Source organism: Prionailurus bengalensis, chromosome A2 (assembly GCF_016509475.1).
Source record: "Prionailurus bengalensis isolate Pbe53 chromosome A2, Fcat_Pben_1.1_paternal_pri, whole genome shotgun sequence".
NCBI classification, from domain to species: Eukaryota; Metazoa; Chordata; class Mammalia; order Carnivora; family Felidae; genus Prionailurus; species Prionailurus bengalensis.
The window spans coordinates 124,472,681-124,482,705 of record NC_057348.1 but is presented as its reverse complement, the minus strand read 5'-3'; the positions used below and the strand labels follow the sequence as shown (position 1 = coordinate 124,482,705).

The 10,025-nt window shown below is 45.3% G+C and overlaps 1 long non-coding RNA gene across 1 annotated transcript; it reads left to right on the top strand.

Annotated features, from left to right (window-relative positions):
* Window positions 1-760: 760 nt before the first annotated feature.
* Window positions 761-7,643, top strand: LOC122488086. Its single transcript, XR_006298565.1, has 2 exons — window positions 761-2,103; window positions 7,415-7,643. It is a non-coding gene; the product is annotated as an uncharacterized LOC122488086 (long non-coding RNA).
* The last annotated feature ends 2,382 nt before the right edge of the window (window positions 7,644-10,025 follow it).

Sequence of the window (10,025 nt, the reverse complement as noted above, 5' to 3'; positions counted from 1 at the left end):
AGGGGATGGGTTCCCCAACTGTCTTCCAGTTCCGTGGCAGTGTCTGCTGATGGCTTAACCCTCCTCATCTTCTTCCCCCCCTCGGGTAATAAACAGGGTGTTTGAACTCAGTAGAATATCTACTTCTTGTGGTCCAGATTATCGGGGCTTCATGGTGGCTAAGGAAGTCATGCGAATCAAATGGACTTTTTAATTCGTGGCTCTGCCATTTATTAGCTACATATATTTGGGCGGGTCATTCCACCTCTCTAGCCCTCAATGTGCTTATCTGCCAGTGGGGAGGGCTCCCTCAAATGGATGGTGCACACGGCATGTCCCACAGAATGTTAATATCCCGTTAGAGGCTTTTAGATCACAGTCTTAGGTTCACAGCCATTGAAGTAGAAGTGTTCTCTGACAAACAAAAAATGATTCATTCCTGTATATAGAATTTTCAGTTTACTCTGATAGGGACTTTGGCTTCTCTGTGATTCTCCTGGCACAGGACTTCCAGAGAAAATACAATGGAGAGAAAGCCCGGGGCATCTAGGGATTCCTGGCTATCTGCTTTCCAAATGAATACGCTTTCATCTGGTTCCATGTGAGAATTTTGTCCTCTTATGATCTATGTCAGTATTTAAATACATTTCTGTTTTAAACAACCTCAGACCTGTGGGAGCTTGTTCTAAAAGAAGTGTGATAAACTCCCCCATATCATATATATATATATATATATATATATATATATACAGTTAAAAAAATCAAACATCTCGCTTGCCAGGGATTTATCTCTTGAAAATGACAATAGGCTGCCTCAGACTTTAAAACATCTAATTTGTAAGTGATCTATTTTTATAAAGGGCAGAGAAGGGGTGGTGGTGGGGAGGTATACAATCTCATTAAAATTCTCACGACAATTTAATGAGGATGGATTGTCTTCATTTTACAGTCGATGAAACAGGGGTTCAGAAAGATTAAGCAACTTTTTCAAGGTCACACTGCATGTTAATAAGGAACCTGGAATATGAAGCTAGCTTTCCCTAACTGCAAATCCCATGCTCTTGGTGCTGGCTATAGGAACCCCACTGATGCCACTGGAAATACATAGGGGTGCTTTGAGTAGGAGAAAGAAAACAAAACAAAAAAAATGAGTCTTCCAAGTTCTAGAGATAGAAAAAGGATGGGCACAGCTAAGCAATGACAACAAAAACATAAGAGACGAGAACCTGAGGACAATCTCACAGGGAAGGCACACGGGTCGTCTGGTATTCCCTCCCACCTCTAGCCCCAAGCCCTCTGTGTGATGCAATGCACCTTGTACCGTCTCAGGAATGAAACATACAAATAGCTGTGGGAATAGCATTCTGGGGAAAGGAAACAGCAAGCGCAAAAGCCCGGAACTGGAAACCTGTCCAGCATTTGGAGACAGCAGAGAGGTCTATGGAGAGCAGAATGTCCGGAGCAGGACTAGAGGGGGAAAGGATAAGATGGGAAAGGGCGCAGTGAGCCAAAACATACAGGCTTTTGTAGATCCTAGGAAGGATTTGGGGTTTTATTACTGCTGAGATGAGTAGCTGCTGGGTTTTGAAAGGAAACAAGCAATGCTCTGATAGAGCTTTTAAAGGTTTACTCTGGCTGCTGCTTTCAGGGTGCATTGGGTGGTGGGTGGGGGTGGGGAGAAGGGAAGCAAGGGTAGGAAAGGGAGCATCATCAGCAAACTCTTACAATAATAAGAGATGTTGACAGTTTGGACCAGGGCAGGAGCCGTGCGATGGTGAGAGATGGTCAGATTTGGGATGTATTTTAAAAGTAGGGTTGACAGAAGTTACCGATGAGTGAAATATGAGATAGAGTGTGGAGTCAAGGACGGCTCCAAGCTATTGTTCCTTCTCAGAACCTTCCCACCTGCTTTTTTGTTCCAGTAGTTGCTATGGCAATTAACTGCAGTGGGCGTAGCCCGGCAGAACCTTGGCCTCACTGCACTTTGCATCTCCTGCCCTTTCTGCTCCAGGCATTCGGGCACCTGTGGAAGCCTGGAAGATCCACCAGGAAGGATGGATCCGCCTGGAAGCCAGGAAGTCCACACCACAAGGGCAACTTTTGGCCAGTGGTGATTTGGAACAGGTGGGTAATATGCACCCTCTTTAGAGAGAATCCACTGAAAGTAAGCCCCCAGGAGCCCACAGCAGTAACCAGCTCAGCCGTACTCCCTTGGACAGGATTTCCCTCTTTCCATGTGACTCTTCCCAGTCCTTTGCTATTGTTCCCTGGGTTCCCTTTCCAAAATAAAACTCCTCCAAGTAAGCCCTTGCATGAGGCTCTGCAGCTAGAAGTGTCCTCCATTTACTGAATTGTAGGGAACTGTGAGAGAGGAGAATTTAGAGAGAAGAACGAATATAAAGAGTTTAGCTTTAGTTTGAGATGCCAGTTAGACTTACAAGTGGAGGTGGTGAGGAGGCAGCTGGATGGCTTGAGCCTGGGGTTGAGAACACAGTGTGCAGAAGAGATGAGGCTACTTGTTTGCAGTGGTCCTGTGTCGGGTGTAGTGCCCCATGTTCACGGACTCCCCGCTATGACGAGTCTCCATCTCTCACTGTTCCCACGGTGGGTGACTCTGTTCCTGTCCCTGAAGGGCAGCTGAAGAAGACAACGAAGTGGGGCTCTGTGGAAGGAGCAGACAGTGGCGTGTCCTGTCTTGTGATGACAGCTCCCCATGCTCTCTTAGGTCTAGCTCCAGCAGATACTGTGTCCTCACAGCAGATGAGCAGTCACATTAGAATGAAAGCTTGTCGGAAAAAGTCAGTGCAGCCACCTCTGCAGAGGGACCTTGTCTGATGGGATTCTCTTCCCTCCATTAAGATCCTCCCTGAGCTTTCAGGGAAGGAGAAGACCAAGTGAGATGATGGACAGTGGGAGGTGGTGGAGAGAATGATCAGCTGTGTTCCCTGGAGCACCTCTGACAGCCTGGCCCCGGTCCCCAGCCTGAGTCTGGCTTGCACAGACACTGCAGAGACAGGACTTGGCTTTTGTTTCACTTCCATTTAATTTGCCCAAATGAAAACTGCAATTACTGAGCAGTTATACATTCCCATGTGCTTCAGGGATGCTGTCCCTGACACATTTGCCACCCCCATTTGGAAAATTCACCCATAAAAGCATCACACTTGCTTGCATAGTGTGTGGAAATCTGCAATGTCATCCTTTGTGCAGGGGATAAAAATTCACCCCAGGGTACCAATTTTAATAAGGCTTAATTAGACCAATTTGTAGTAAGCTGAGGTTTCCACTTTGCAATTTGACAAGCAGCTTGAGCTGCTTCACTACATTTTTATGTTCAGGAATTTCTGGATCTCAAACAAAAGGTCGAATGGAACATAAAATTCTATCTGAAAGACTCCTAAAGGAGTAGTGAATTTCTGTCATCGTGTGTGTGTGTGTGTGTATGTGTGTGTGTGTTTTAGAATGTCTTTACTGATGATTAAATGGTGATCTTGGGTAGCCATGGAGTCAATCCCATCAATGAGGTCCAGGAGGGCAAATAAAACTGGTCCTCCTCTTGTGAAGACCTTGCTACTAGCTCATGGCCCTCTTTCCAACAGAGTACGTGAAAGGCTTTGCAGTCTCCAATACGGCACAGAAATAACCACTCAAATTTACTTGGAGTTGGCTCAAGAGATCAGCCATCTTTCCTAGGGACAGCAAATAACTTTTATATATTATTCTTGGATGAGAAAACTGATTGAACTACATTATCTTTATGATCTGCAAAAAAATTGTGTTTACTGAGTTGTACTGTGATGCCATATCCCTGGAATTTCATCCAGGATCCTTAGAAGGAAAAATTTTGCAAAATTCACTCATATTGCTGTAGGGAAATAATTGAGGCCACTGTTCATCAGAAGGGGGATGCGGGTCAGGACACAAACATGGAGCAAATGGAATAATTCTTTCTTCGATGAATGTTTGACATCAGAATTTATAGATGTTCTGCATAAAAACGGAAGGAATGCTCTACAACCAAAATAAGTTTCAAAAAGGTCTCTAAGGCAAACAAAGCCAGTCCTCTATGGAGATAGTGTCTACACTGCATCTACACTGCTGGGGGCAACAGAATGTTCTCCTGCTCTCTAAATATCTTCCCTTCTGATCTGATATAGCACCTTAAATGCCTACATTAGAAATAGACTACTGCTTAAAGATGTTAAATGCCAGAGGACTGAAGATAAGGAAAATGGAAATATGGTACCTAACACTGATAATGGGTAAGACCTCAGAGCAGCTTAAATATATTTTCAAAAATTGATTCCTGAGGGAACAGAATGAGGCCAGCTACATTTTTTAAGTTTATTTATTTATTTTGAGAGAGAGAGAGAGAGAGAGAGAGAATGAGCAGGGGAGGGGCAAAGACAGGGAGAGAGAGAATCTCAAGCAGGCTCCACACTGGCAGCACAGAGCCCAATGTGAGGCTCGAACCCACGAACCCCGAATCATGACCTGAGCCCAAACCAAGAGTCAGGCACTCAACTGACTGAGCCAGCCCAGGTGACCCTAGGTCAGCTACATTTTTAAAAAGTGCCAGGAAGGTATTGGAACATAAGATGCTGCCAGGAGGGCGGGCCAGTTTGGAATGGCGGTCAGGGAGAAGGAGAGGGAAGCACGGGAAAACTCCATTTAGGGAGAGGAGGAGAGAAGTAAGATAAAGGGACAAAACTGAAAGGTGAGAGGAAGGAGCTCCTGTAGAAGGGAAGGGGACACAAGTCAATAGTGACGAGATAGTTTATTTGCATTCCTGGTAAAACCTCTCTGGAAGCCACACCGTTATCTGCTTCTTCTCAAGGAAGAATTGCCATTGGCCCTGCATGCTCTAGTCCAGCTTCTGGGATCTTTGGCCGGAAACGCTGAGATCCCATGATCTGTGAGGGAAAACTTTCCTCTCTACCAGGGAAGAAGCATGAGCAGAAAGCAGGAGGCCACTTCTACAGGCTCAGGGGACATCTGGCAGGAACCCCTTCCCAGACATGTACACACCTGTGCCCATGACCTATGGTGGCTTAACCTGGGGCACCTGCACACACCCAGGGTCCAAGCACCAGGTAGGCCCAGGCCTACAAAATCCCTGCCATCCAGCCAGCATATGCCATCAGAAGGGCCAGGCCCTCTTACCCCCTTTTGCTCCTACCCCTAACAGTCTAGCCATCTAGATGACAGATCACAGCTTTGAAGGAGCTCAGTGGAGGTTTTTAGACATGGGGACTCTGTTCCCCTGTGTCATAAAAGGCACATTCCCAGAGATAATGTGGGACAGGCTATGCAGTTCACAGGATGAGAATCTCAAAACTGGATTTTATTTCCTTCCATTTGTCTGAAGGCAACATTGGTTAGGCTACCCCTGCATGATTCCTGCATGCTGCAGCCCTTCTTGGGCTGTGCTGCAGAAAGGTACACATACACGGTTGTATCTGTTGCATGTTTGCAGTTTGCCTCACAGCCTCACCCTGTCTCCTACTGGTCTTCCCTCCCAGGAGAAAGGATTGTGCACTTGTACTTGGAAGAGCAGAAACAAATGAAGTCACATGCATTAGTGATGAAAAGAGAATAAATGCTGTTATAGGAGAAAAATAATATGCGTATACATTATTTAGACAGATAATCCCATACATTTGCTGTCACAAAACAGACGTCCCAATGAACTAGTCATATGAACAGTAAATCATGGAACCAATTTCAAGGAAAACAAGTTTTACTTTGGAAAATTGCATTCAGAATGTATGCACTTGAAATCAACTAAATATGAAAATTTTAACGTTCAATAAATTATACTGGGTAGAACTTGAATCCATTGAAATATAAAATTCCCAAAATTTGAGAACAATTTTTATTTTACCCAAGTTATTTTAGCGCAAAATACTAAAATGTGTATACCATATTGCTCCTTGATATTTTTCCCCTCAGAGTAAAACTGAAGGAAATAAATAGCAAATTCAGAGAATCATCACGGAAAAAGCCTTCCCTCCCTTGCTGCCGTCTCTATTCCCAAACAGAAGGGTGAAGCCGATGGATCCACTCCGATCCTCAGGAACAGTTAGACACAGCAAACACCTCCCAGCTCCGCTGGACATTCTGGTTCCTCTGGAATGCTCCTCTGGCCGCTATCTTTATCTCCTTTAACCAAAGCAACCCTACCAGTCTGTGACCCGAGCCAACGACAGAGCAAAGAAGGGCAAGACATTCATGCCATAAATGATGGGGAATCTCAACAGGCAAACCCAAACTGGTTTAGAGTCTAAATTCACCTGCCAGCACCTTTGAACGGGATGGCCTAATGTATTAGCAGACCACTGGGAGGATTCTCCCCCATGCATCTCAGGGAATCACAAAATTAGCATAGCCGTGTGGATCCATCATGGAAATGAAATCGCTCAGGCTGGGCTGCTCTATGAAAACAGATATTCCCGGAATGTCGTCACAGGAAACAGAGTGGAGAATGCTTTTCAGCGCGATCAAGAAGCCTGTCCTACGTCCTCCCTGAGGTTTTCGGGCTGGATAGGAGTGGCAGATGCTATGGATAAGCCTGCCTTTTAATCGTCTCTTTCTTCCCACTGCAATTTCCTATCACAGCCAGTTAGTTCCGAGAACAAGTTAAGTGAGCGAGCAAGTTCCGTAGACTGAGCGCCCCTAGTCTGGCTGTTTCCAGGAGGGCAGTGGGACTCTGTACTGAGCATCCTTTTGAACCGCCTTCTTCCAGAAGTGTGCAGGTGATCCATCAGGAACACCTCACATCACAGGCTCCCGAAGCAGCCTGCACAGTGCAGGAAGGGATCTGGCCAAGCTTCCTGCTGCCTTCCTCGCCCCTTCATGCCTGCTTAAGCACCCGAGCCAGAAGGAGCTGTTCCGGATCCAATTCTTTAAATTACATGTCGGAACATGGTGAAAATGGCAATATAACAAATGGTATTTACACTCCCGGAGCCAAAGTGAAACTTTTTCATCACCACAAACATTTCCTAAAGCCCAAAATTTCACCGCTCAAAGAACCCCTCAGAAGAATTACTTAGTAAGCCAAATTCCAGTTGGAGGAAGCAGAGAAGTTTATGTCAGCTTTTAAGGCATAAGCTGGATTATGACATAATGTGGCTACAACATGACAAGATCGTTCCAACCAGAACTCTAGGCAAGCTATGTTTTCCAAGCCTTTTACCCGTAGGTGTGACCAGACCTGCTGACACTAGGACTGTGACACTGTGTGGACCCTAAGCATCCTCTGTTCCTACCGTCAGCCAGCTCAGTAGAAGCCGTGGTTACTGCTTGGACCAGGTCTACTAAAGCAAGCAGTGCCTAGAGGGTCTGAAAGGCCCTCTTCACTATACAGTTCAACACGGAAGGTCAGATAGAACGGTCTCATTAGAAGCCTCTTCCCTCTTCTTTCCCTTTCTAGGTGCTCAGAAGACACATCAAGGAAACTCAAACACACCTAGGTGCAGGAAGCAAAGAGGGCTTATAACAAAATGCCAACACTTCCTCAGTCTCTGCTCGTGCTCACCCCACCAGAAATCAAAGGAAGCTTGCAAAGTCTCTCAGAGCGTGTGAGCTACACTGGCACAGCTCAGAAGAGTTCCGTGAATTTGTTGAACCCCGGCAGGACCGAAAACCTGGTGTTCTCTGCACTCCCAGGCTGCCTGCTTATTTTTTTCCTTATCTGCGCCGTGACTTGTGCCTTAAACTTCCAGACCGCACCATCCCTGCCAACACACACACACACACACACACACGTGCGCACACATGCACTTTTTTGCATTCAGCCTAGAAAGGAATAAGTAGAGCCTAATTAGCCTAGCAATGCTTATTTGAGAAGTCACTTCCTCTAGCAAAACTTCCTTGACCTATACCCAAGCAGAAAACCCCAAATTGGGCTTTCCGAGGTTCCACGGCCAATTCTGTGCTCCTCTGGTTTACCACAACTCACAGGTTCTAGACTGTAACTGTCTTAAGGACCATGTCTGCATCTGAATGCTCAGTATGTCTGTGGAAGTAAAGAAAACATTTTTTTTTACAATAGAAATTTCCATAAACCTGCCCCCTGCCAGTGTTCCTTACGTGACACACTAGCATAGTCACCGCCCATCACTCAAGCCAGAAACTTGCCTAACTGCCATTCAGTCTGTGACACAGCTCTCTGCTTTTTCCTTCCTACCTCCGAGTTCTGGGGGTCTTTCACCTTTCACCTGGACTATCTCAGGGACCTCCGACCTGCTCTTTCCACTGCAAATCCCACCTCATTTCACCCGCTGAGACAAAGCTCTAGTCACGGAAGTGCTAGCTGCAAACAGCTCTGAATTTTTACCCCAACTTTTAAAAAATATTCATTTATTTATGTTGAGAAGGAGAGAGAGAGAGAGAGAGCAGGAGAGGGGAAGAGAGAGAGAGGGAGAGGGAGAATCTGAAGCAGGCTCTGTGCTGTCAGCACAGAGCCCGATGAGCGGCTCTATCTCACAAAGCATGAGATAATGACCTGAGCCAAAACCAAGAGTCAGACGCTTAACGGACTGAGCCACCCAGGCGCCCCAGACAAATGTTTTCTGACTGCACTATGGCATACATTTTGGGAATGGCTGCCCCATAAGTAAAGCTCAGACTCCTTGGCATGTGTAGGAGGCCCTCCCTTCATGGTGCTTTACCTTTCTCTTCACACCACACTTCTTACAGCACAGCCTCAATGCTTTGCCTTCCCTGTACCTGGAACATGTTTCTCACTTTGCTTAGCCAGGCTCACTCTGAATTCCCCTTTAAGGCTCCAGTTTGCGTATGGATTTCCCAACCTCCTCCCCCACAGTAATCTTTTCGTAGCTGGCTTTCTCAAAATTAATCTGAAAGGGAACCATAGTAAAAAATGGATCTCATGCAAATGTTTGTCATTCGATTGGTTTAGTGAAGCCCAATATAGCGACATGGCTCTAAAGCCCAAAAGGTCCCCTTAGAGGACTGAACGTCTGGATTATGAATGCAGGGTCAGTATAATCACCAGTATTGGTTTCTTCTCCTTTTTTGCTCATTCTTGGCCACTTGAACATTCTCAATTTTCAGAATTAAAATCCTGGTTTCTGAAAAGATTTTCACTTCAGGATTTGGAACCGGAGATGATCTTTGCTTGTTCCTGCGGGTTATGTTTGCAAGAGATAGCTAATTAAAATATCTTGGCACCTGTCCCCTAAGGCATTCTTCTCCCACGAGCTTTTCAGCTCACATCTTTAGCGTTTGTTAGATCCATATGGATGTGAGTGACAAAGAGCAGTCAGTGAACAGAAACTCAACAAGGAATGATGCCACACAGAGCTGTTGCAACCGTGAGGCTTGGCTTGATTTTGTTTATGTAAGAAAAATTTACTGACTACCTACCAGGTTATTTTTCTTAATTAGGGTAATGTATTTGTGGTGTTTTTGCACCATTATTCTCTAAATCTTTTATATGTCTGAAACATTTCATAACAAGAAAAAGTTTTCCTGTCAAAATGGTTTATCCATGTTCAACGAAAGCTGGGGAAGAGTCAACCACTGGGTTCTTCTCATTTCATTAGGAGATGCCCTTTACAAGCTGGTGGTCAGGTGCTCAGGAAATACTCAACAGGTTAATAGGGGGAGACCTTCCACCTGAAGAGTTGACGATTCTCAACGTACCAGCTTTTTAATGAATAATCGCTACTGTCAATGTCAAAGATTCATTTTTCTTTCCAGCTCAAAACTTTTAGTTCAGGGTCTTGAAACATTCCTATTTTCACAGGGAGTGAGGAAAGGACTTCCTTTTACTAAGCACCTACTACATGTAATTGGACTCATAATTGTGCCTGTTCTTCATCAAGGGCGTTGTCCCTCATCAAATTCAATATTCATAGCTAATAGCATCATTAAAATAGGGATTAATCTCCATTATCATCAGCTGTTAGACAAAACCAATGCTCATCTATAGCCCATGGCCAAAACCAGAACATGGCAAACGGACCATTCAGCTCATTTCCCCATGCCCCCCCCCCCATCAGACAGCTGCCTGCTTG